A 26,260-nucleotide genomic window follows, 5' to 3' on the forward strand; every position below is an offset into this window, starting at 1 on the left:
TGGATAATTAATTTGTCAAAGATTTTTGCTAATTATTTTGAAGTCTGCTGGTTTTAACTAGAAATATACCTTGTTGAGACTGTTTCTTCCTTGGGGATTTCCATCAGGGTCAGCATGCATCTAATTCCATGTACAGATTTCCCTCTGGACTATCAGCTACTGTGGACGGCTAGTCTCCTAGAACACTCGGGAACCCTGGTATTACCAGTGTAAAACCATGGTAAAAGAAGGACACCAGTATGGTTATCAAGTGAGAGACACTGACATTGTAAACTTGTAAGAGACTCATATTAATGTGGATCCTATTGCTGATACCTGTTAACAATATATTCCTCCTCCCCAATCGCAATACTATAGAAATATTTTCATGTGCTGATTTAAGTTCATTCTAAATGGTTTAAGAATTGGTGCAAATCTCACCAGAATGATAGTTTGCTAATAGCATTCAATTCTCCAGAATCAGCCTATTTGTATAAGTATTCCAAGTTCCTGGTACAGATTTAGATGAGTGTGGGGAGCATACCAGTGGTGGGAGTGAAGAATCGTAGGGATAATTTGAATGTTCAACGCTGTTGGAAAACGGGTGGTAGAGGATTGGCTGCCCATTATACAATGCTCGATTTTCTATCCTCTGCCTTCTCTCTTTAGCCCTTGTATGTTGGCAGAAGGTAAACAATTCCAGACAATTAAAAGGGATAGACAGACATAAATTGTCGGCCTTTGGGAAAGCATAAGAGACATGTCATAGGTCGGCATTGCCATCACCCTTAACATAAAACCCTGACAATCAGCAATCGTTTATCCCCTCGGTATGAAACTTGAGTTTCAGAGAGAAAAAGGACATTGGCATCCAGTTTATGGTATCCTCCTGTTGTCACCATCCCATATGTTTGAAAACAAATTGCCCCTTCTTATAGCCGCATTAGCACCTCTGGAGGAGGGGGCACTAGCGCCTCCAGGAAAATTGCCCTGGAGGTTTTGGGGGTGCTGTTCTGGCAGCGCCGCATCCCGCAATTAGAGATCTGAGCCGCCATTTTGATTTGCCGGTCGACTCTTGGGTCAGCCCAACAATGGCAGCCCTTGTATCGGCCTGGCCACCATCATGCAGCCCGGCACTCTGCTTTGGTGCCGGGCTGCTGGTTCAATCGATCACATCCCTGGTGGCCCAGTGATGCCATCAAACAGCCTGCAGAGTGCGCAGCGGCCCTCCCCTTGAATTGGAGACAGCACTCCGCTTCCTTTGAGGGGCGCACGGCCCAATTCCGCATCAGGACGGGACTTCCGGGCGCAGGAAGTCCTGGCCCCGAAAGGATACCGCCCCCAATCGCGGCGAAGGGCAATTTCGGGGCCTAGGTGTATACAAGTATGAGGGGCCTAGATAGAATGCAAAGGAGGGACCTATTTCCCTTAGCAAAGAGGTCAATAATCAGGGGGCATAGATTTAAAGTAAGAAGGATTAGAGGGGAGTTGAGGGGACATTTCTTCATCCAAAGGGGATCTGAAACTCACTGCCTGAAAGGGTGGTAGAGGCAGAAACCCTCAGCGCATTTAAAATGTACCTTGGATGTGCACTTGAAGTGCTGTAACCTACAGGGCCATGAACCAAGAGCTGGAAAGTGGGATTAGGCTGGATAGCTCTTTTTCGTCCAGTACAGAAATGATGGGCTGTATGGCCTCCTTCTGTGCCGTAAATTTCTATGATTCAATGTCAATCCATTCAATGGCAGCCCTTACCAAGGCTGAAGGGCTGCAGACTAAGCAGAGACGAGCAAAAAAGAGAAAGATAAAGAAAGACTTGCATTTATATAGAGCCTTTCATGACCACCGGACGTCTTAAAGGGCTTTACAGCCAATGGAGTACGAAAAGGAAAGGAAACCCCAGGCACAGGCAAATGATGGAGTGACCTGACCCCATGTTTGATGCCCGCTAAAGTCAAAATGGACACAAGGAGCTTTCTCTCTGTGCCACTCCACAGCACCATCCTCATGGGTTGGCATTGCCATCCCCTTTAACAGAAAACTCTGACAACCAGCAGGGTGAGGCAACTTTTAACTCCTCAGTATGAAACTTGGGTTTCAGAGGAAAAATTGGACATTGCCGCCCAGCTTATGGTATCCTCATGTTGTCTCCATCCCATATGTTTTCAAATAGTTTGCAGCATTCTTACATTCCCATCACTTGTAGTGCCTTCTACCCTGCCGTTTTAATCAAGTTATAACATTTCCATGTGGACCTTACACGTCACTGAGCAGTGCCAGAGGCAACAGAGTCTAAGCAGCACTTAGAAGCAATAATTTATGTTCCGAAGTGCTGGCACACAGACAGGGCAAGTGTCCACCCCAATCATTAAAGTGACAAAGCTTTGACACATCCTCATGAATTATTTTCTCTTATCTTACATGAGCCAGTTTTTCTGCTGTGAAGGAAGTATTTGTACAGAAGCAAGTGTTTAAAATGTTCAACCTTTATTGTATAGTCCTGTCAATGATTAATGTCTTTGTTTGCTACAGTAACCAAACATCAGTGTTTAAAATAATGCGATGAATGTGCAGCTAAAAGTGAGTCGATTGGTGAGTTACAGTAACAAATCCAAGTCTTTACTGTTTCTAATTAAAGAGTAGTGATATATTGAAAGAAGAAGACTTGGATTTATATAGCGCCTTTCACGAACACTGGACATCTCAGAGCGCTTTACAGCCAATGAAGTACTTTTGGAGTGTAGTCACTGTTGTAATGTAGGAAACTTAGAAGCATAGTATTATTTGTTCAAAGTACTCCTTCCATCTGTATATGAAAAAGATAGAAAATATTGTTAAATTGAGGTTGATGACATAATACAGGTACCAATTTGAGACAAACAACTAATTGGAACAGTAAGCTGACAGATGTAGTTATACTGCCAACTGCGCATCATGCTCTGGCTGGAGAAAACAGAGTTCTTGTTTGTTATTCCAAATTCCTTTTCCTACTTGACTAGTGCTTGCCAGTACCTGAGTATAAACACCTGAGATAACATAAGCTGTCCTTTCGCCTGCATATGCTGACTGATCTGTCCAGCAAATACCAGCAATTTTAGTTTTCATTAGAAAATTCCAGCATTTGCCGTTTACATTTTTTTCATATCAGATAAGTTTTAATATTGACAGGTAATGGGAGTGCCCGCTTTTGGCTAATTTGAAATTTCATTTGTAATGATTTAATGAGCTTGATTCACACTATTTGTGCTTATACTGTCGTATGTGCGAAACTGAGGCAGCGTGACACTGTCTCGGAGGTGGACTTACACTGCCTGCCTACATTTGATTTGGGTGACCTCATATCGGAGTTATACTATAACCCTGAAATTGCAAGATTCTGATCCCAGCATGGCGCATAAATCAGACACTCAGATGTGGGAGTTGTTGGTTAATAGTTTTGGGTGAATGTCAGAGACCAGAATGGAAAGCATGAATTTGAATTTGGTGCTATACCTCAAGTCTGTCATAAAGAAAGATTAACTTGATTTAAAAAAATAGATCTATATGACTGTATTTGTGTTTAATTCGGCCCAGCTGAAATGATATTGAGAGACATGGTATATATCAATTGGCTAACAAGGTCAACACACCAAATTGGCTGCAATTCCTATTTTTTTGCCATTGATATTGACCTCTACTCCTGATCCCTGAATCTCCACTCCCGTTAAGTGAAATTACATGCTGGGAGCAAGAGGTTGTCAATTTCAAGCCTAATAAATCTGTGTCATTGTAAAGTCGAAACTGCTTACCATTAGTGCAAAATGTACAGTAAAACTGACCTGTGAGGGTTCAAAAATGTATTAAATTAAAAAAAATGTAAGTCAATGCACAATCTATTCATTATATTGTACCAGGAGACACATTGCAAATGACAGTAATTTAAAATGAAAGCATTGGACACTTTCCATTCTGTCTTAACCCAGAATAGCAAACCAATTGTAATGTATGAGAAGGCTAAGAACAAAGAGTTCTAGTCTTCTACCCTAGTAAGTCAAGATAAATCTATCTGCAGTGAATTACAATACACAGGGAAAACCTATTCAAAACACGGAGCTGATTGTATTACTATCCTGCTCTGGGAAGAATAGCCTCAGCTTCAATGTGTGAGTTGAGCGTTCAATTTGATAGCTGCTGAAGCCTGTTCAAGTCCGCGGGTTGAAGAAAGGCCTAGAGGCTTTGGCAAAGTGCCAGATGAATTTTTAAAGCTCCCCGCCTCTCCGCCTCTCTCTCCTCCTTTAAGACGCTCCTTAAAAAACCTACCTTTTTGACCAAGCTGGGAGTCACCTGTCCAAACAGCTCCTTCTTTCGCAAGGTGTCAATTTTTGTCTGATTACATGCCTGTGAAGCACCTTGGGATGTTTTCCTACATTAAAGACCCTATATAAATGCAAGTCGTTGTTATAGTAGCAATACAAAAGCAAAATACTACGGAAATCTGAAATAAAAACAGAAAATGCTGGAAATTCTCAGCAGCTCAAGCAGTGTCTGCGGAAAGAGAAATTGCCTTCTGCCCATGCGGTAGAGATACCATCGATATTCGGCATTTTGAAGTTTGTTTTGGCTCGGGGCGGAAGTTATGGCGGCTCCAGGACAGAAGTGTCCTTGCAGCAGCTTCGCCACCCCGACCAGTCATCAGCGTCGCGCTGACACGTCACAACGCCTCTCCCCTTCAGTTAAAGGGGAGGGCCACTGCGAGTGCTGCATATGTTTAAGTTAGGTCCACTGGGCCACCAGGGCAGGTTTTGGCCAGACCAGTGGCCTGACACCGAAGAGGGGATACCAGACTGCCTGTTGGCAGCTGAGCCGAACCCGGGGGCATAATTGCCTGGAAGTCGGCCGACAAAACAAAATAACATGGCGGCCGCGGTAATACGCCTTCCCCTTTAAGGGCGGCCGAGCCACCATGCTACAGAGAGTGCATCGACACAAAAAGCTGTCGGGGGCACCGATCGCTCCCGCGGGGTAATACTGGGAAAGGGGCCATTTCCCGAAGAGCAAATTCACGAGGGCGTCCCCGCCAGTCGGTTAAAGGTCAGCGGTGCACACCGCGGCGGGAAAATGGGCGGAGCAGTCCCGGACACTGATCCTAAACTCACGAAGGGCAATTTACAAAATGGCGGCTGCTCCGCGGAGAGTGGGCGGCCAGAGGCCTTATCGGGATGGGCAAACAGAGTTAATGTTTCAGGCCGATTACCCTTTGCCAGAACTGGATCCACATGGTCTCTCTGGCAGTCCACCATCCTCTGCAGACTGGCAATGATGGGCTCCATGGTGTGCGCAGAGCTCTGTGCAATGTTACAGGTGGGCTCCTCCATGCTCCTTACCATTGCCGAGAGGCTCTCGCACACTCTTGCCATTGCACCTATCATGTCGGAGTGCATGGCCATCACCCTTCTTGTGAACACCTCTCCATCGAGGACCTCATATGTGTCTTGTGCAGCAGAACTCGCGTGCAAACTCACCCTCTAGGGAGCTGGCTCGTGACCTACCCTTTCTCCTTGGCATGGATGGTGCCAGTATCTGAGGTGGTGCCTGCGGGTGATAGATGCAGTGACGCGTGCTTGGGTCCTCCTCCTCTTCTCCTTTGTTACTCTTATTGGGGGGCTCAGGGACAGGCTGCTCATCTGGTTGCTGATTATCTGAAAGCATAAAGGCACAAGACTCGCTTTAAGGTGAGGGCAGAGGGGCAGGAATGGAGCAAGGAATGCAGACAGTATCAGGAGCTGGAAAGTGAGAAAGCCTTCTGCTGTGAGGGGCATGTGTGATGAGAAAAGGAAAGGGGCTGAAGATACCGTGGTTGCCCCCAATGGGGTCGATGTCACCAACGGTCACAGCGCCCACCACCTGCTGCCCAATGGGTCACAGCTCTGAGAGCTGCTGGAGCTGCATATCAGCCCCATCTGTTCTCTGCTGCTCCCTCCTGTTGTGGGCCATCTAGGCCTGCAAGAGAAATAAATGTGTGTGAGTCAGAGTTCAGCTATGTGTTTGGGAGGTATGCGTGCCATATTTGAATAGCTGTCATTGTAAGCAAGGCATTGAGATGTAGATGTCAGTTTGAGTAGGTGCAGATGCTTGGTGAGTGTTGGGGGTGTGGTGGTTTGTGCAGTGCGTACAGACTGAGGTTCAGATGCTGCTATGTCGGACCTCTTGAAGCATGTACTCACCTTGTCCACCTGACTGAGGTCGTTGAATTTCTTCCGGCACTGTGTCAGGCTATGTACAACCATACTCCTGGCCGAGACCTCCTGAGCCACTTCCCTGCACATTACTCTGAAGACCTGAGGCAATGGCCTCCTTCCAGTGTCCGGGAACAGCACTGCTCTCCTTCGCTCCACTCCTGCCACCAACGCCTCCAATGCTATGCCCATGAAATGACGAGCTCTCTCCCTGGGAGTGGGATCAGCCATTACGATCAGGGGATTGAATTGGTTGTAGATCGCCTTCACAGACATCAATGCTGATAATGAGGATCTGCACAATAATGTCACCTCCCCTTTAAGAGCTGGAAGGAGCCGGTGTGAAGAATCATTGCCAATTGCATTGCACCTGAAATTCATTATCGCTCTGCTGGTTGCATCCCAGTAATGCCCTACTGAGGTCATTAGCGCTGTCGTTCTTTCCTGGAGCGTGAACAGCCAATTTAGTGGACGCTGAGAATCATTAGCGGCTGGTGTTAATTTTTCAAGATTTCAAAAGTTAACGCCCCAAATGGGGCGCTATCGAATTTCTAGCCCATAATAATGTCCAACATTAGCCAGCAGGGATCAATGAATAATGATTGAGCGAGAACACCGGATGAGTTGTCCTTTCATTGCTTCAACGGCTCTGAAGACCACTGCATCTGCCACCCCAGCTGAGTTAAGCTCACCAAACTAAAGGCAGCCCAAAGATTGAAAATTTAACTTTTATGGTCTGTAGGGTTCAACAGTTTCAATGTTCATTCAAAAAGTACCTCGGTCTTTTCTACATGTCGCCCAAAGTTTGAGAAGTTTCTTCCCCCTTCAATCTATACATTATTTTCTCTATCGCCATGAATTTTAGATAATTATCCAGGAAACTAGGATTAATTTACTAATAGAATTCAAAGGGATTGCAATATATTTTACATTGAATATTGACACAGTGCAAACAATTTCAATTCTCTAGGCATTGTTAAGTGGGTAGCTCTTTCAGAGAACTGGCACAGATGTGATGGGACGAATAGCCTCCTGTCACTCTGGGAAGAAATTTCATTAAACCTCAATTGAATTAATGTGCAGATTTACCAGAATTTGCACAAATGTTTATGACCCTCAATGTATGTACGTGACAGTACTTTCTAATTTAATGCTGCTTGTAAACTATACACAATGCAATAAAAAACATTTTTGACAAGGGCACACCTGTACAAGGGAGGCTGCATTTGCAGGCCAGCATACTACAGTAGGTCTCTGTCTCACGATAATATGATCTCACGTGAATTGTATGTTCTCAAAAGTTCTTCCTCCCACTTGATTAGTGCTTGTCAATGTGTGCAATTTCCACCTTTGAGTCAGACATGGAGGTCATGCTGTGAAGCTTAAAATTAAAAATTGATGTGTGAATTGGACTGCAAATCTAATTTCGAACTGTGATATCTTGAGTTTTTTCTGATTTTTATAGGTTTACATCTTACAAAGTAAAACAAAATCAAATGTAAAGAGAGAAAAAAAAAGACACAGGCCTGGAGTTTCAGTCCGGCGCTGCTTAATCTAGTGGAGTTAATCCCAGATGTTTGGTGTCAGGAAATAGAGGGGATCCATTCGTCCGATCACTGCCCCATTTCCACCCGATATTTCCAGCAGCCAAGTTTTTGGGTGGCAGTATGCAAATGACGCAGTAATGACGTGGTGACAGCATTCATCCCATTTTCCATCATTTCCGCCTCATTTACATTCATTCATTATAATCTAAAAATGACATCTAGGGTAGCTTGGCACTATGTTGAAGGCAGGAAAGGGTTTAGCTTACACATTTACAGAGGTGGTTGAAAAACATTATCACTGTGTCATTGTTTTTCTTTTTGTTTGCTATTGGCACTTAATTTGTTCTCTTGCCTTTGTAGCCTTTGTGACATTTAGCCTCCCTTTGCCTTTTCAGGCAAGACCATTAGGCCATGCATCTCTGTAAAGGTCACCGCTGCCCTTAAGCTCTATGCCATGTAGTCATTCCAGAGTGTCACTAGCGGCACTGGTTGCAAAAACCAGGCAGCTGTACTCAGATGCATCAATCAATGTTCTCCAGAGCAAATCATCGTCATCATCATAGACAACCAGCGGCAACATAAATGGCGCTGCAATTTTACCAATTGGCGGGATTCTTCAAGGTCCATGAAGGCATTGGTTGCAGCCATTGTGGCCATACGTGCTCCTTAAAGCATGCATGGCCATGCAGGTGCAATACATATGGGGTGAGACTTTCGGCACATCATCACCCATTTAACGCCCATATAAGAGCTGAGATGCAGGCTGTCGCCCATATTTGCTGAAAAGTGGAAACTAGTGCCCGATTATAGCCCAACTTTTGGCACTGCTGAATGAGCTGCATCTCCTGGCTTATTTAAAAAAAATATATGATGTCATCCTCATGCAAGGCCGAGAATAGTGCTTATAATGGAAACTTGCGCCCGATTATGGCCCAGATTATCGCCGAGCGCTACTTTCGGCATTTCGCTCACAATTTGCCCAAATGATCGCTGGCCCAAAAATAAGCTGAAGAAAAGCTGCAATAACTCGGCACTGCTGGGCTCTACGGGGAGGATCTGTAGTAAAAGGCTGTCAGGAGAATCAATTTGTGAGTGATTTTAAGGGCCCTTGTTGACTCTTGCCAATCATCTAATCACATTTATATTTGTTCAGGACAAATTAAGGATGTTTATAGTGATGGGGTCTGTAATTTCTCAACCAGTATTGATAACAAGAAAATATGCCACTTTCTCAATGAAAAATAGAAAGAAAGATGCCCTGCCAGTCCATATAGTGCCTTTCATGACTTCAGGATGTCCCAAAGTGCTTTACAGCCAATGAATTACTTAAAAAAAATATAGGCCGGAATTTTTCCTTGGGCACGCTTGCCAGCATGGCAGCGACCCGAATGAGAGAGGTAGCTGAGCTAATTGAGATCATTATGAGGTGCTCATCAGACCCTTAAGCATCTTTTTAACCCTACGTTTCAAATGTCCCTGGATGAGCACAGGAATCACGCAGCTCAGGAACCACTTCTCTGAACCTGAGGCGGAAGTGCCTGATATGGAAAGCGCAATAAAATCTTCCACCTGACAGCTGGTCACTTTCCTAAAGCAGATGCTGTTGTTGAGTGCATTGTCAGCACAGATTTAGCTTTCTAGAGATTGCCAGTGTTTCCAGCAAAATCGGGTTACACTGTCACCTCATTGGTAGAACCAATCACACCATTATCAGATTGCTTCTATCATCTCTGCTTGACCTGCCATCTATTCTATCAGCATGGGCACCATTTATACTGTCTCAGCTTGATCCTCAGAATTGGACCATGATGAGTCCCAACACCAGCAGCATCAACAACAACATCACCAACCTTCCCCTCAACCATAGGACAGAGGGCATCAGCGCAGGACTGCACTGCGCCACAGGCAATACCCCCAACACAGGGTTTATAGGCAGCGGATGAGCTTCCTCAACATGACAGAGCAGCAGTGCCGGAGGAGGCTCAGACTATCTTGCCAGGTGGTCGTAGCCATTTTCAGATTGCTGGAGCAAGACTTGCAGCCCAGAGGAGTGGGTGGACATGCCTTCCCAGTGGCTGTCAAAGTCACCAGCATCCTCAACATCTTTGTCCAAGGTTCCTTCCAGGGATCTGCAGCAGACGTTTGCGGCATCTCGTAGTCAGCCACCCACAAATGCATCACACTGGTCACTGAGGCCAGGTTTGACAAGTCAGCCAATGATATCAACTTTGCCACTGGTGAAGCCAGTGTGACTGAGTGGGCGCTGGCCTTTGCCACTCTGGCTGGCTTCCCATGGGTGCAGGGCGTCATCAACTGCACACATATGGCCATCAGGGCACCCCATCATCACCCAGGAGTCTTTGTGAACAGTACGGATTTCCACTCCCTCAATGTGCAGCACGTCTGCAATCACAGAAAGATAATCATGCAGGTGTGCACCGAATTCCCTGGCAGCTTGCACGACTCTTTCATCCTTTGCCAGTCCACCCTCCCTCAGCTCTTCACTCCTCCAAATAGACTTCCCGGCTGGCTGCTTGGAGACATTGAAGCTGTGGCTCATGACACTCTTGCAGAGACCAGGTACTGAGGCCGAGGAGAGATATAATGAAATCCACATGTCCACCAGATGTGTCATAGAGCAGATAATAGGCATGCTGAAAATGCACTTCAGATGCCCTGACAGATGTGGAGGAGCCCTTCAGTACGAACCAGTCAGTGTCTCCAGAACTGTCGTGGTCTGCTGCGTACTGCACAACAGAGCGCAGCAGCGAGGATTAGTGCGGCATGAGGAGCAAGGCTCTGAGTGCACAGCCTCTTAGCAGAAGGAGGGGGAGCAGGAGGAGCATCAGCTAGAAGAGGAGGAGGAGGGGGAGCAGGAGGAGCATTAGCTAAAAGAGGAGGAGGAGGGGAAGCAGGAGGAACTTGCAGTCCAGATCCCATCAGCACCCGACTTATTGCTGCATGGAAGGCCAGGAATGGACTCATCATGGCCAACTTTACTTAACTTCACGCATTACACCCATATGGTTGCCAAATGATGCGCCGGGTTGGCACCACCCCACAGCAACACCAAGCCATTCCATTCACACTGACCACCATTGCTGGAGGTAATGTTATGTCTTACCAATCACTCCAACTCACTTAGCCACTTCCAAAGTTGCACATAAATTTGATATGACCGGAAAGTGGATATTTTCATCTGCGATATCACAGTTATGGAAACTTTACAGAATCATTTAACAAAACACTCAAGTGGTTACCTTTGTGCATCGACTTGTGTTTCATCTTTCTCTTACGTGTGCGTCTACAAGGTGCTACCCCTGTGGCTTCAGCAGAGGTAGAGGCAGCCTGCTGACTGCATAAACACTTTTGGCGGATATCCTCTGGGTTTTGAAGCCTGTAATGGCCCTGCCAAAGTCTACTTCTTCTGCGATTCTCAATGTAGCGCTGACACCCCTTCCCTTCCATTAAAGGGGAGGGCCACTGCGCACTCTGCATAGTCCTTCGGAGGCCACCACTGGGCCACCAGGGCCGTGTTAGACCGGGCCAGCAGCCTGGCATCCAGAACGAATGCTGGGCTGCACAATGGCAGCCCGGTCCATGCTAGGGCCGCCATTGTTGGGCCGACCAAACAGTCGGCCGACAAATAAGGATGGCAGCCCGAGGGCTAAAGTCCTTTAAATAAGGCCACAGCAGTGGATGTCCGCCTGCTTTATGACCCGCAGGGCAATTCCACCATGCACGGGTAAGCGCGCACAGTGATGAAATTGTAAAGTCCTGACCCTGCAGTACAGACTTACACGAGGCACATGCTGAAGTTAAGGTCACTCTGGACCTGCACCTTTATTTCACAGCTCTCCAGTGCCACACTTACCTGAGACCTGCCTTTATATACCTGTGTGGAACAGGTTTGCAGTGTCTCCTGCTAGTGCACCCCTGGTGGTAAAGTATGCTTGTGGTTACAGGTTATATCTAGTTACAGTCATGTATAGCATGGTAAGATACAGTTATATACAGTCATGTGAGATACATAACATCACCTTCCCCCAAGGTCTTATTGTCTTTATAGATTCAGCCTCTCAGATGGTCTACGCTCTCGCGTGGAGTGTCTTAGTTGTGGTTCAGTTGTTTGCCTTGATGCCTTTTTTTCTTTCGGTGTGATTGCTGGTATCTCGCCTGGGCTGTCTGTTGAGACTGCCCTTTCCTCAGGTTGTTCCCTCTGTCTGTCCACCAGGTGTGGTGTGAGTTCCACATTGTAGTCTGCCTCTGGTTCTGCAGTGTTGTTGGTGAATCTACTTTTTACTTGGTCTACATGCCTCCAGCAGGTTTGGCCATTGTCCATTTGTACAACCAGTAGCCTGTTTCCTTCCTTGCCTGTTACTGTCCCTACAAGCCATTTGGGACCCCTGCCATAGTTTAGCACAAATACTTTGTCCCCTATCTCATTCCACCTCCTCCTCGAATTTCGGTCATGGTACTCAGTTAGCTTCCGGAGCTTTGCCTCTACAATTTCATGCATGTCTGGGAGGATTAACGAGAGCCTAGTCTTTAAGGTCCATTTCATCAATAGTTGCGCGGGGGGAACCCCAGTCAGCGAATGCGGATGAGAACTGTAGGCCAGCAGCAGTTGCGACAGGCGGCTCTGCAGCGTGGGACCTTGGATTTTAGCATGCCTTGTTTAACAATTTGCACTGCTCGTTCCACCTGGCCATTGGAGGCCAGCTTGAACGATGCCGTCTTAACGTGATTTATGCCGTGGTCAACTATAAAATCTTGAAATTCTGCGCTGGTGAAGCACGGACCATTATCACAATATGTCAGGAATTCCGTGCATTGCAAACATGATTCTAAGGCTCTCCACAGTGGTGGAGGTGGTGCTCGAGTTTAAAATGGTGCACTCGATCCATTTTGAAAATGCATCGACGATTACGAGGAACATTTTGCCCATGAATGGGCCCGCATAATCGACATGCACCCGCGACCCGGTTTGGTGGGCCAGGGCCAGGGGCTTCGGGAGGCCTCCCTTGGGGCATTACAGAGTTGGGCACAAATGGTGCACCGCCGGACACAGAGCTCCAAGTCCACGTCAATGCCAAGCCACCAGACGTGGGATCTGGCTATGGCCTTCATAAGGACGATCCCCGGGTGCTCACGGTGGAGCTCCCGGACAAACGCCTCTCTGCCTTGCAAGGGCATAACTACTCAGCTGCCCCACATCAGGCAGTCTACCTGTAGTGATAGTGCATGCATGCGCCGATGGAAAGGTTTGATCTCCTCGGGGCAGGCATCGCGAGCCTCTGCCCAGTCACCAATTAAAACACATCTTTTGACAAAGGATAACGTGGGGTCGCTGGCAGTCCAGGCTCTGATTTGGCGAACCATCATGGGTGAACCTGTGGATTCAAAGGCATTGATTGCCAAGACCATCTCACAGTCCTGTTCGTCAGACCCTACCGTGGTCGCCTACTGTGCCTAGTCTGTGCCTTATTGTGTAGTCATAAGACGCCAGCATGAGTGCCCACCGCTGAATGCGCGCCGAGGCGTTGGCATTTATTGCCTTGCACTTGGATAGCAGGGACGTGAAAGGTTTGTGGTCGGTTTCTAATGCGAACTTGGCCCCGAAAAGGTATTGCTGCATCTTTTTGACACCGTACACGCATGCGAGCACCTCCTGCTCAACCATACCGTACCCGCGCTCCGCCCGCAAAAGTGACCTAGAGGCACAAACAATGGGTTGTAATTTACCCGCATCATTGACATGCTGTAAAATGCACCCGACCCCGTACGCTAACGCATCACATGTAAGAACTAGCTTTTTATCTGGATCAAAAAAGGCTAAAACACTGTTGGAACATAGAAGGTTGCATGCCTTATTGAAGGCGCGTTCTTGGGCGTCCCCTGAAAACCAATCGCACCCCTTTCTGAGTAGCACGTGGAGAGGCTCCAGCAGCGTGCTCAAGTTCTGCATAAAGTTCCCAAAGTAATTGAGTAGCCCGAGAAAGGCGCGCAGTTCCGAGACATTCCGGGGCCTAGGTGCCAGACGAATTGCTTCAGTTTTGGATTCTGTTGGGCGGATTCCATCAGCGGCAATCCTTCTGCCCAAAAATTCAACCTCGGGCGCGAGAAACAGACACTTGGATTTCTTAACTCTTAGGCCTACCTGATCCAATCGACTTAGTACCTCCTCCAAATTGCGAAGATGGGAGTCGGTGTCCCTGCCCGTGATGAGTATGTCATCTTGAAACACAACTGTCCCCGGGATAGACTTGAGCAGACTCTCCATGTTGCGCTGGAATATAGCAGCTGCCGACCTGATGCCGAATGGGCATCAATTGTACATAAAAGGCCTCGATGTGTGTTGATGATGGTGAGTAGCTTAGACTCTTCGGTCAGTTCTTGCGTCATATATGCAGATGTGAGATCTAGTTTCAAGAAAAGTTTTCCTCCAGCCAATGTGGCAAATAGGTCCTCCGCTCTGGGCAGCGGGTATTGGTCCTGTAGGGAGACTCTGTTTATGGTAGAATCCCCACAGATTCGTACGGATCCATCAGGCTTCATGACGGGGACAATGGGACTTGCCCAGTTGCTAAATTCCACGGGTGAGATAATACCTTCCCGCAGAAGCCGGTCCAGTTCGTGTTCAATCTTTTTCCTCATCACATAAGGCACAGCTCTAGCCTTCTGATAGACCGGTCTGGCATCCTGTGTGATGTAGATTTTAACTTTAGCCCCTTTGAAGGTGCCCACACCTGGCTGAAAGAAATGTTCAAAACGACTTCAAACTGTTGAACAGGAGGTCCATTCCTCTGACGACATGGCATGAACAGCATCCCATTTTCAATTTAGTTTTGCCAGCCAGCTTCTCCCCAACAGTGCTGGGAGATCTCCGGGGGCAATCCACAGGGGAAGTCGGTTCACCATCCCTTTGTGTGTGACTGAGAGCATGGCGCTGCCAAGGACTGGGACGATTTCTTTGGTATAGGTCCTTAGTTTGGTGTCGATCCTTGTGAGTTTTGGTCTGTTGCTTTTGTGCGGCCACAGCTGTTCAAATTGTTGGACGCACATGAGAGATTGACTAGCTCCCGTGTCCAGTTCCATGTTGATGGGTATCCCGTTGAGTAGGACCTTCATCATTATTGGAGGCGTCTTGTTGTAAGAACAGTGGACATTGATCGTGTTGACCCGCTGTACCTCGGTGTCCCGGGCACTGTCCCCACCGTCTTCTGGTCCGCTTTCTGACCCTTCCGATTCGTATACCAGCCGAGCTGCTGTTTTTCTGCACATGCGAGCCAGTTGCCCTGTATAGTTGCAGTTTCTGCAAACACATGCTGAAATCTTGTTGAGTGCCTTCCCCAACATCTCCAGCACAGACCGCTTCCATTGTTTCCGAAGGATGAGCTGCATCTGGCTGATCTCTCTTGAGCTTCTCTCAGTCTGTAGTTGATTGCTCGCATTGTGGGTTGATGAGGTGTGAATGGTCGTGACATGTGGCCCTTGATGGCTTCTGGCGCCACTGCCTGCTGTTGAAGGCCTGCTCTCCTGCCTTTGTCTGTGTGTGGGGTAGCGGCTTGTTTCACGCTGTGAACCCCTGTTCCGATGTTTCGTTAGTTGTCGTACCCGCAGTATAGATCAACCTCGTTTCTTCTTCTCCTGCTAAGAATGTCTGTGCGACCAGTGCTGCTGCCTCTAGGGTCAAGTTCTTGGTCTGTATAAGCTTTCGGAATATGCCTGCATGGCCTATTCCTTCAATAAAAAAATCTCTCATACTTCTCTCCTTAATTCATCGGAGAACTCACATTAACTAGCCAACCTCCGAAGTTCCGCCACAAAGTCGGGTATGCTCTGGCCCACACAGCGTCTGTAGTTGTAGAACCTGTTTCTGGCCATGTGTAGGCTGCTTGCTGGCTTCAGGTGGTCTCGCACCAGTGTGCTCAACTCCTCAAACGACTTGCTTGCTGGTTTCTCGGGTGCCAGCAGGTCCTTCATTAAGGCGTATGTTTTTGAGCCACAGCTGGTCAAGAGATGGGCTCTTCTCTTGTCTGCCTTGTCATCGCCCAACTAGTCTTTGGTTACAAAGCTTTGCTGGAGCCTTTCTATAAAGTCCTCCCTATTATCTCCAGCATTGTATTTCTCATCTGAGCCGTTGGTAGCCATTCTGTGGATTCTGTGATCCCGTAACTCGTCGCCACTGTAAAGTCCTGACTCTGCAGTACAGACTTACACGAGGCACATGCTGAAGTCAAGGACACTCTGGACCTGCACCTTTATTTCACAGCTCTCCAGTGCCACACTTGCCTGAGACCTGCCTTTATATACCTGTGTGGAACAGGTATGCAGTGTCTCCTGCAAGTGCACCCCTGGTGATAAAGTATGCTTCTGGTTACAGGTAATATCTAGTTACAGTCATGTATAGCATGGTAAGATACAGTTATATACAGTCGTGTAAGATACATGACAGAAATCATCGCCGCTTTTGCGCCGGCCCAGAGCGCTAACTGTGAGGCTCGCTGCTGCCAGGAACGCACCCCCCCAAAACCTCTGGGGAAATTTAGCCTGCCTCAGGCAAAAAAGGCCATTGCGCCCCGTTAGCTCCCCCCGGAGGCACTAACGGGTTTATAAAAAGGGGTGATTTTGCCCCGAGTGAGAGTGATGGAATGAGTGTAAGGAATGGATGGGTTACATCTTTAGAGGGACACTATGATGGAGTGGGGTGGCAATGCTAAATGTGCTCCTTGTATGTTGTTAGTTGGTATGATTGCATTAGGAAGGGTGAGTGTGAGGGGTGTTTATCAGATGGGATGTAATAATGTAGATAAAGAGAGAGAGGGATGGGTGAAGGTGCAAGGTAAGTTGGTGTGAATAAGCTTGTGCAGGAGCAGTGTTTTGAAGGCAGAGTGATGGGGATGTGATGAGAGCCACAGCAGGATCAAGTTGAGTGCGGCCATGCACTCACCTTTCCTGATCTAATGATGTCATTGAAACATTTGCAGTACTGCACCCAGGTCCTCCTGACAACATCCCTGCTGATGACCTCGTCTGCTATTTGGAGCCAGGCTCCTTTGGTCTTCTGAGGAGGTCTCCTCCGCCCATTGTAAGGAAAGAGGACCTCCCTGCTTACTGAGGGAGTCATCTGAGAACCTGGGTGCAGCCCTCTGTCTCTGTGCAGTCACATGTGCCATGCCTTGCAACACTCCAGTGGTGCAGTGCAGTGCCTGCACTATCCTAGATGAATCTTCAAATGCAATGTGGCCATGGCTCCTTTACATATCCCGGCTGAAAACACATCATTGATGACATCATCAGACCTGCACTATTTAACAGGGCTGGGTAATGTGCAGGGTGGCTTAAATAGGCCCCATTAACAGAAAGTGGATCTCAGGAGTAGGATAGAATGAAGAACGGGGTCACAATCCGCCACGCTGACTGACTCTACCCGCCCAGCCCAGGTACAGACAATTGAAGCTGTGGTCACTGATGTAATGTAGGACTGTTCCCTTACTCATGTATGGATAGGTAGCTGCAATACATATGTACATCAACAAGGTGCAACACATCATCAAGCAAGTGAATGCTCACTTGTCTGATAGCTGCCACAGTGCTTTTATTTCAAGCCAGTCTAGATGGCTCCTAAAAGCTCAAGGCAATCCTCTGCAGCCATGATACATTTCCCCAGCTAAGCAGCAGGTTCGCGAGCTCTGTACGATTCCCATCATCCATCATAGTACGAGCACACCAAAGGCATTCTGCAGGCACGTTTCAGGTGCCTGGCTCAGCCAGTAGCCATCCTGCAATATAGAATGCTATGGTGCATGCTGCACGTGCAAAGAGGCCTCATCATGGTCATTCAGTGATTATTAATCCTGATTATCCTACTACTATTGTCCCACATTACAACAGTGACTACACTCCAAAAGTACTTCATTGCCTGTAAAATGCTTTGAGACGTCCGGTAGTCGTGAAAGGCGCTATATAAATATAAGTCTTTTTTTCTTTACTACACCCAACATGTATAATGGCAAGAAATGAGATCATGGGAGACATGAATGCAAAGCAGAATTGTTGGGAGGAGCCTGAACCGTAACAACATAATGGTTCTGCCGTCCTCTAACATGTTCAAACACATTAACACTTTTTTCTGCTAATTTTGCTTGGCACAATTTTACCGAATTGCAACATGAAACAAAGCATTATTAGCAACTAATTCTATGGAACAATAGTCACCTTGCGACATTATTGCATTTCCAAACTCCAAATGATGTCTTACATCTTTTTGTTAAATGTCTGTAATGTGTAAATAGAAACAATTCCCCCCAAATTATTAATTCATGAATGTTTATGCTTCAGCTGATGGATGGGAATTGAATATGCAGGGATAGTGGATGCACTGGTTGTAATTTACCAAAATTCCCTGGATCCTGGGGAGGTCCCAGCAGATTGGAAAACTGCAAATATAACGCCCTTATTTAAAAAGGAGGCAGACAAAAAGCAGGAAACTATAGACCAGTTAGCCTAACATCTGTAGTTGGGAAAATGTTGGTATCCATTATTAAAGAAGTAGTAGCAGGACATTTGGAAAAGCATAATTCGATCAGGCAGAGTCAGCATGGATTTATGAAGGGAAAGCCATGTTTGACAAATTTGCTGGAATTCTTTGAGGATGTAACAAACAGGGTGGATAAAGGAGAACCAGTGGATGTGGTGTAGTTGGACTTCCAGAAGGTGCCAAGGTGCCACATAAAAGGTTACTGCACAAGATAAAAGTTCACAGGGTTGGTGGTAATATAGTAGCATGTATAGAGAATTGGCTAACGAACAGAAAACAGTGAGTTGGGATAAATGGTTCATTCTCTGGTTGGCAACCAGTAACTAGTAGGGTGCCGCAGGGATCAGTGCTGGGACCTCAACTATTTACAATCAATATTAATGACTTGGAAGAAAGGACTGAGTGTAACTTAGCCAAGTTTGCTGATGATACAAACATGGGAGGAAAAGCAATGTGTGAGGACACACAAAATCTGCAAAAGGACATAGACAGGCTAAGTGAGTGGGCAAAAATTTGGCAGATGGAATATAATGTTGGAAAGTGTGAGGTCATTCACTTTGGCAGAAAAAAATCAAAGAGCAAGTTATTATTCAAATGGAGAAAGACTGCAAAGTGCCGCAGTAGAGCGGGACCTGGGGGTATTTGTGCATGAAACACAAATGGATAGTATGCAGTTACAGCAAGTGATCAGGAAGGCCAATGGTATCTTGGCCTTTATTGCAAAGAGGATTGAGTATAAAAGCAGGGGAGTCTTACTACAGCTATATAAGGTATTGGTGAGGCCACACCTGGAATACTGCATGCAGTTTTGGTTTCTATTGTGTCTGTAAGCACTCTAGTAATGACTCCATGAGGTAAGGTATTATACTTGAACTGTTGTGACCTTTGTCCATTTATTGCAGCTCCTGAGTGAGGGTACAGTATGGTGAGCTCCCTTTTATACTTGGTTACCTGTAGTGTACAGGTGACTCCTAGGTCTCCACCAATTGCACCCTCTGATGGTACAGACATAATGTATGCAGTGTGAAGTTACATCCAGTGGTCTTATGTAACTGTACATTGAGTGTACAGGGTATATACTTATGTTATACATACACAACATCACTCCTCGCTAAGTTTTGTGCCACTGGCCTTTGCACTGTGTGCTCTGGCCCTAGACTTGAGTGCCCAAAGCCCTTGCACCTTGACTTTGCTTTGGCTTGGTTCTCTCCCTGTAGACCTGCAAGTCCTTATTGCCACGACACTGGGAGATGGTCAGCAGTGGACGGTTGGAGGTTGCAGTGGGGGTTGAGTGGGTTCTGGGTGTGATCCATGAGTCCATGGCTACATACATCCATTTCCCCCCCCCGTCCTCCATACATAGACCATGTGTGTGGCTCAACACCTGCATGTGCATACATGTACAGAAGGAAAGAACCAAAAAAGAAGAAATAGCATTAGTTACATCACTGTTTGGGTTTAGCAGTAGTGGAACAAGTACATTTTACAGGTAAGGTACATACTTGGTATCACAGTCTTGCCCCTGGGATGTAGGTGCAGGAGGGTGAGGACGCTAGTTCCAGAGTAACCGGGCTGCGGCCAGGTTGTCTGATGGCGGCGCTGTGCCCCCTGCCAGCTGGGTGGGCTCAGATCACTCACCTGCCTGAGTCTCAGGGCCTTTGCTGTTGCCTAGTGGTGGGCAGAGCCACAGGAATGTGTGGCTTCCCTGTCCTCCTTTGAGGGCTGTAGTGTCTCCCTGCTGCCCTTCGGTGGTAATGGGAGCCTGGTCATCCCAGGTCTCGTTGGGAGGGCTGGAGGGTACTAGCCTCTTGCTCCCGGTACTGGCCCTGGTGGCCAGAAAGGTAGAGCCGATCTGGAGCAGGGTACCTGTGATGGTGCCTGTCATATATTGTACTGTCAATGTAATCCATGGATAAACTGATCTAAGTTGTACACCGTGAGAACACTGACCACTAGGTGGTGAACTCGTGGGAGACACTCCTAACCTGGACTTTCAGATATAAAAGGGGAAGCTCTACCCATCTTCTCCACTTCAGTGCTGGCTAATAAAGGTTACTGATCACAGAGTGACCTTCTCTCTAGTATAGGCCTCGTGTGCATTTGTACTGTATAATAAGGACATATTATTGGCGACGAGAAACTGGGATTTAAACCACGCAAGCATGGCTACTAGCAGCACAGACGAGAGTTACTGTGTTGGTGATGATTGGGACGATTTTATTGAAAGACTACAGTAATGTTTCATCACTAAGGAATGGCTGGGACAGGATTCTGCCGACAAACGCAGGGCTCATCTGATGGTTTGTGGATCCAGGACGTACTCCCTGATGAAGGACCTTCTAGCGCCAGAGAAGCCGACGGACAAGACTTTTAAAGAGCTCAGTTCGTTGATCAGGGAACACCTTAAACCGGCAAGCAGCATGCACATGGCGAGACACCGGTTTTACACGCATCGGCGGCGAGAAAGGCAAAGCGTTCCAGACTTCATGGCAGACCTCCGGCGACTGGCGAGCCTATGAAAGTTCTCAGGTGCATGCAGAGCAGAGATGGTGCGAGACTTTTTTATTGAGGGCATCGGGCACGCTGGGGTTTTCAGGAAACTGATTGAGACCAAAGACTTGACCCTGGAAACGGTGACTTTGATGGCCCAGACATTTATCTCAGGGGAGGAAGAGACCAGAATGATGTTTGAAAAAATCTTGGTTTAGATGCAGCAAATGGACAGGGAGTCAACATTGTTAATGCGGCACACAGTTCTCCAAGCAGGCAGGGGCAATTGGATATGCCCGAGCATGTAGTCGAACCCAAAGGGGGAATTCAACAGAGACAATGGCTAGCTGAACGGTGATTCATGCCATCGCAAGAGACAATGCGGCCAGTAATGGGGCCATCAACACCTGTCAATGGTGCATTTAAGGACAGTTACAGAGACAGTCAGAGACAATTGACTGGTAATGAACGTTTTGTTTCCAACAGCGGCTCATGTTGGAGGTGTGGAGGCAAACACACAGCCAGAGCTTGCAGGTATCAGCAATATAACTGCAGAAATTGCAACGTCAGTGGTCACTTGGTGCGTATGTCCAGAAAGCCTGCAGCCAGGTTGATGTAGGAGGAGGACAGGCCCGATGCAAGTCTTACGAGGCCAAATGGACACTGGGAGAAATCGCTGGAAGCTGAAGTTCAGCGAGTTCATGTGGAGCACAAATGCAGTTCATACACCAGGACACCACCGATAATTATGAAAGTGCTCCTCAATGGCATCCCAGTATCAATGGAGCTCGACACGGGGGCCAGCCAGTAACTGATGAGTATCAAACAGTTCGATAAATTGTGGGCGTCCAAGGCCAGAAGGCCAAAATTATTGCCGATTAACGCACAGCTACGGACATATACAAAGGAGATCATTCCGGTGCTAGGCAGTCGTGACCCACAAAGATTCGGAGAACAGGTTGCCACTCTGCCTTCTCCCAGGGGACGGTCACGCACTGCTGGGGAGGAGTCGGCTTGCTGTCATGAACTGGAAATGGGGCGATGTCAATGCAATTTCTTCTGTGGAGCGAATATCATGCTCACAGGTCCTAGACAAATTTGACTCACTATTTCAACCCGGTATTGGCACTTTCATGGGGACCAAGGTAGTGATTCACATAAACCCGGACGCCAGGCCAGTACACCACAAGGCCAGAGCGGTGCCGTACGTGATGCGGGAAAAGATAGAAGGCGAATTGGACCACCTGCTGAGGGAAGGCATCATCTCGCCAGTCGAATTCAGTGACTGGGTGAGCCCGATTGTGCCAGTGCTCAAGGCGGATGGGTCAGTCAGGATATGGGGTGATTACAAGGCCACCATCAATCGGGTGTCACTCCAAGACCAGTACACGCTACCAAGAGCGGAGGACCTTTTTGCGACGCTATCCGGTGGCAAACTTTTTTCAAAATTGGACCTGACCTCAGGAGCTGGCGAGTGAGTCGAAGAAGCTGACCACCATCACGACACACAAGGGGTTGTTTGAGTACAACAGATGTCCGTTTGGGATTCGCTCGGCCGCCGCGATCTTTCAACGAAACATGGAAAGTCTCCTCAAGTTGATTCCAAGGACGGTGGCTTTTCAAGATGACATCCTCATCATGGGTTGTGATACTGAAGAACACCTCCACAATGTGGAGGAGGTGCTACGCAGACTGGACCGGGTCGATCTGCGACTGAAAAAGGCGAAGTGTGTCTTCTTAGCTCCAGAGGTAGAATTCCCGGGGAGGAGGGTAGCAGCAGACGGGATCAGACCTACTGCATCCAAAACAGAAGCGATCCGGAGAGCACCCAGACCCCATAACACGACGGAGCTGCGTTCGTTCCTGGGGCTCCTGAACTATTTTGGCAACTTTCTTCCCAAATTGAGCACGCTGTTAGAGCCGCTACACGTGCTCCTATGCAAAGGTCGCGATTGGGTCTGGGGTGACAGCCAGGAAAGGGCTTTTGATGGAGCATAACAAATTGCGTGCTCTAACAATCTGCTAACGCTTATGACCCATGTAAGAAACTTGTGTTAATGTGCGATGCGTCGTCCTATGGGGTCATGTGTGTTGCAGCATGTTAATGCTACGGGTCAGTTACAGCCGGTAGATTATGCCTCCAGAAGTCTGTCCCAGGCAGAAAGGGGCTACGGGATGGTAGAAAAGGAAGCACTTTCATGTGTATATGCAGTAAAAAAAAATGCATCAGTACCTGTTTGGCAGGAAATTTGAGGTGGAGACAGATCACAAACCCCTAACGTCCCTTTTGGCCGACAACAAGGCCATAAATGCAAATGCGTCGGCCCACATACAGAGGTGGGCACTCACGTTAGCCGCTTATGACTGTACAATTCGGCACAGACCGGGCACTGAAAACTGCGCCGATGCACTCAGCAGGCTCCCACTAGCCACCACCGAGGGGGCAACCGAGCATGCTGCTGAGATGGTCATGGTTGTTGAAGCTTTCGAAAGTGAAGGCTCACTCGTGACAGCCCGTCAGATCAAAGTCTGGACAAATAGAGACCCGCTACTGTCTTTAGTCAAGAAATGTGTCCTGAATGGGGACTGGGCAGCCACGTACGGGGCATGCCCTGTGGAATTTAAATCATTTCACAGGCGCAAGGATGAACTCTCGATTCAGACCGATTGCCTACTATGGGGAAACCGAGTAGTCATGCCCCAGATGGGCAGAGAGGCATTCATCCAAGAACTCCACAATGAGCACCCGGGCATTGTCATGATGAAGGCAATTGCCAGGTCACATGTTTGGTGGCCAGGGATAGATGCAGACCTGGAACTTTGGTTTCACAGGTTCAACACGTGTGCCCAGCTGGGCAATGCACCCAGGGAAGCCCCCCTTAGCCCCTGTAGGGGAGGACGAAAACCCCCTCATTTTACCCAGAAGGAAAAGGGCTGTGGGATCAGTCTGTGCTGTGAATTGAAACCGATGGAAGGAAAACTTTGGGACACAAATGGAGACCCCCCCCAGTGTTTGGACTCATAGGAAAGGGAATTTAATTTGGAACTATCTACCAGAAAGTTTGAAATCCTAAAGTGCACATGGAAGAAACTACGAACTTTAATCGAATTTGGGATTTTTTAAAAGGTCTGCAAGAAAAGGGGTGGAGTCAATATCAAAAGGGCCAGTTTGGACATTGGAACTAATCAAATTGTCTGGGAACTGTATACCCTCGAAACTTGCCCCTTGAAAACATTAGCATTTAAACAATGCCACATACATATTCCAACACCTTTTTCATCAGGCATAGAAATATCTGGCTCAGGCCAGACTAGCACAATGGCTACAGGAGGCCAATGCAATCAACACCCACTCAAACCTTGAGTAGGTTAAGATCAGTGGGAAAAAAAACCTAAAAACCTCAAACTGCTGCATTTTTCAAAATCAAAAGTCCACCAATGAGAAGAATCGAATTCAGCAGGAGAGGCGGACTGGATAATCTGGCTATAAAAAAAGGGGTTTCTGACGTAGTGAAAAAAAGAAGTGATGATTTTCCCTGCCCTCGTGATTCAACAACCACAACCAGCAAGCCTCTCGACACTGAAGGAAAACCAGTGTCCGAAGACACCGAAGATAGAAGAAACAAACCACCAGACTGCGGAAGGCACAGTAATGAGTATAACCTCCGGTCCCCAGAACTCCCAACTCAGTTAGGCCAGGAAAGGTGGGAGGTTGGGCATTGTACTGCTAAACTGGTGTAAAGATTTTCGTTGGGTCCGTTTTAGTGGGATTTAGGGGGATTGTTTTGTTGTTGTATTGCTGTTTGTTGACTTACACATTGTCAAATAAATTGGAAGCCTAAAGTTCCTCTTGGAATCACCTTGTCTCAGTTCTATTGTATTACATCTCCTGATCGTGAGTCTTATGTCAGAACCGTGTAAGGGAAGCTAGGAGCGCCTCGAAAATGCTCAACTGTGTGTCACAGGCTAGGGAAGAAGGGGTTAGGAGTGTTTGACACTCACAGGTGCCTCACAGGCTAGGCATAAGCTGTGGGGACGCACGAGTCTCAAAACTCCCTTCATAAGCTGTGGACACAGTCTCTCCAGGGGTGCTCTTGCAGCACTCAGGGTACCTCACAGGCCAGGCATAAGCTGTGAGGGCAGAAGCCCAGAGAGAGACACCCAAGGCACAACACTCCCCGAGAACCCCTTACAGAACATGGCGACCATGAAGGGACTTAAGCAAACAGGAGATGTTAATATAACAGATGAGGTGATAAGAGAGGAAACTAAAATGGAGGAGAGAATTTCCTCATACATTTTTGGCAAGGTGAACCTCACCAAACCTTGGGTGCAAGCCCTCACTCGGGCAGAGCGCCCAGTGGATGCTGCTGCTCAGTGGACAGCAGGGAAGGACCACAACCACAGGGTGGAAAAGGCCATCTGGCTTATCTGCTTCACCCGCCAAGTCCGAAAGCTCGACCAGCGGGTGAAGGACTTGGAACAGAGTCTTCAGAAATCAGGGGAGCTCTCTGCTATCCGGGCTGTGGTTGGGGACAACCTGCTGGCCGAATTAGCTGGGGAGCAGCAAAGGAACCGGCAGTTGGAGGAGACCTTCCGAAATAGCCGGGATTATCTTCAGTGTCAGGTCACTGAGGCCAAAGGTAGTGAGGGGTCATTCCGGGAACAGAACTCTCGGTACACCCAGAAAATTTGGGAACTGGAGAATAAATTAAAAGACGTACAGACAGCCTATAAAGTGGCCAGTCGCAGTGAGTTTGCAGATCACGGTCCCTGCCAGGAGAGGATTAAAACTCTCACCCGCGCTCTATCCCAGGCAAAGGGGATGGTCGCCCTGATAGGACCCGGAGGGTCCACAGGGGACAAAGGAGAGTATTGGGGGGTAGAGGAGAATCCAAAGGCAAGAGACGCCCAACCACCTCCTGAGGCACCGGTGGTTTGTCCGGTGGGGTACCAGGAGGGGCGGGGCATGCAGGTAGTAGCATACCCAGGGCTGGGGGCAGGACCAATGTGTTCCATTTGGCAGCAGGGATGTGAGGCTCCAGCCAAGGGTCAGTTAAGGGCTGGATCAGGCGACCAGGCACTGTCTGCTGTACCGGGTATGGTGGGACAGCCGGAGGTAGAGGGACCAGCGCAGAAAGATCCTGAACCAGGGCGGATGTGCCCGGTCAGGCAGCGCAAGTACGGTCCTCCACAGGAAGGTGGCCAAGGTCAGGGAGCGCTGGAGAGCGACTTTATTATTCCCCACGGAGTTCAATCACTCAGGGCCATGGTGGCCCATTTGGCCAAACTCACTCGCAGCGGGGACCCATCTATCCACTTCATGGGCAGGGGAAATTAATGGGTGTGACGAGGAAGAGACAGCCAAGCTGCTGCTCTTTTCTCTGGACAGCAAATTGTACCAGGCCCTACCGGCAGAATGCCGGAGGGGACAGCGTACATTTACTGAGGTCCAGAGGGCCGTCCTTGAGGCTATGGGCTTCGAT

At 47.9% G+C, this 26,260-nt stretch overlaps 1 long non-coding RNA gene across 1 annotated transcript in view; it reads right to left on the reverse strand.

Moving 5' to 3' along the window:
* Nucleotides 1-2,723: 2,723 nt before the first annotated feature.
* LOC139263998 (uncharacterized) overlaps nucleotides 2,724-26,260 on the reverse strand; it is a 146,893-nt gene continuing 123,356 nt past the window's right edge. Inside the window, exon 3 of the long non-coding RNA XR_011593269.1 lies at nucleotides 2,724-2,785. This is a non-coding gene — a long non-coding RNA (uncharacterized lncRNA). The remainder of the gene's footprint in view (nucleotides 2,786-26,260) is intronic.

This window comes from Pristiophorus japonicus, chromosome 5 (genome assembly GCF_044704955.1).
Source record: "Pristiophorus japonicus isolate sPriJap1 chromosome 5, sPriJap1.hap1, whole genome shotgun sequence".
Classification (NCBI taxonomy): domain Eukaryota; kingdom Metazoa; phylum Chordata; class Chondrichthyes; family Pristiophoridae; genus Pristiophorus; species Pristiophorus japonicus.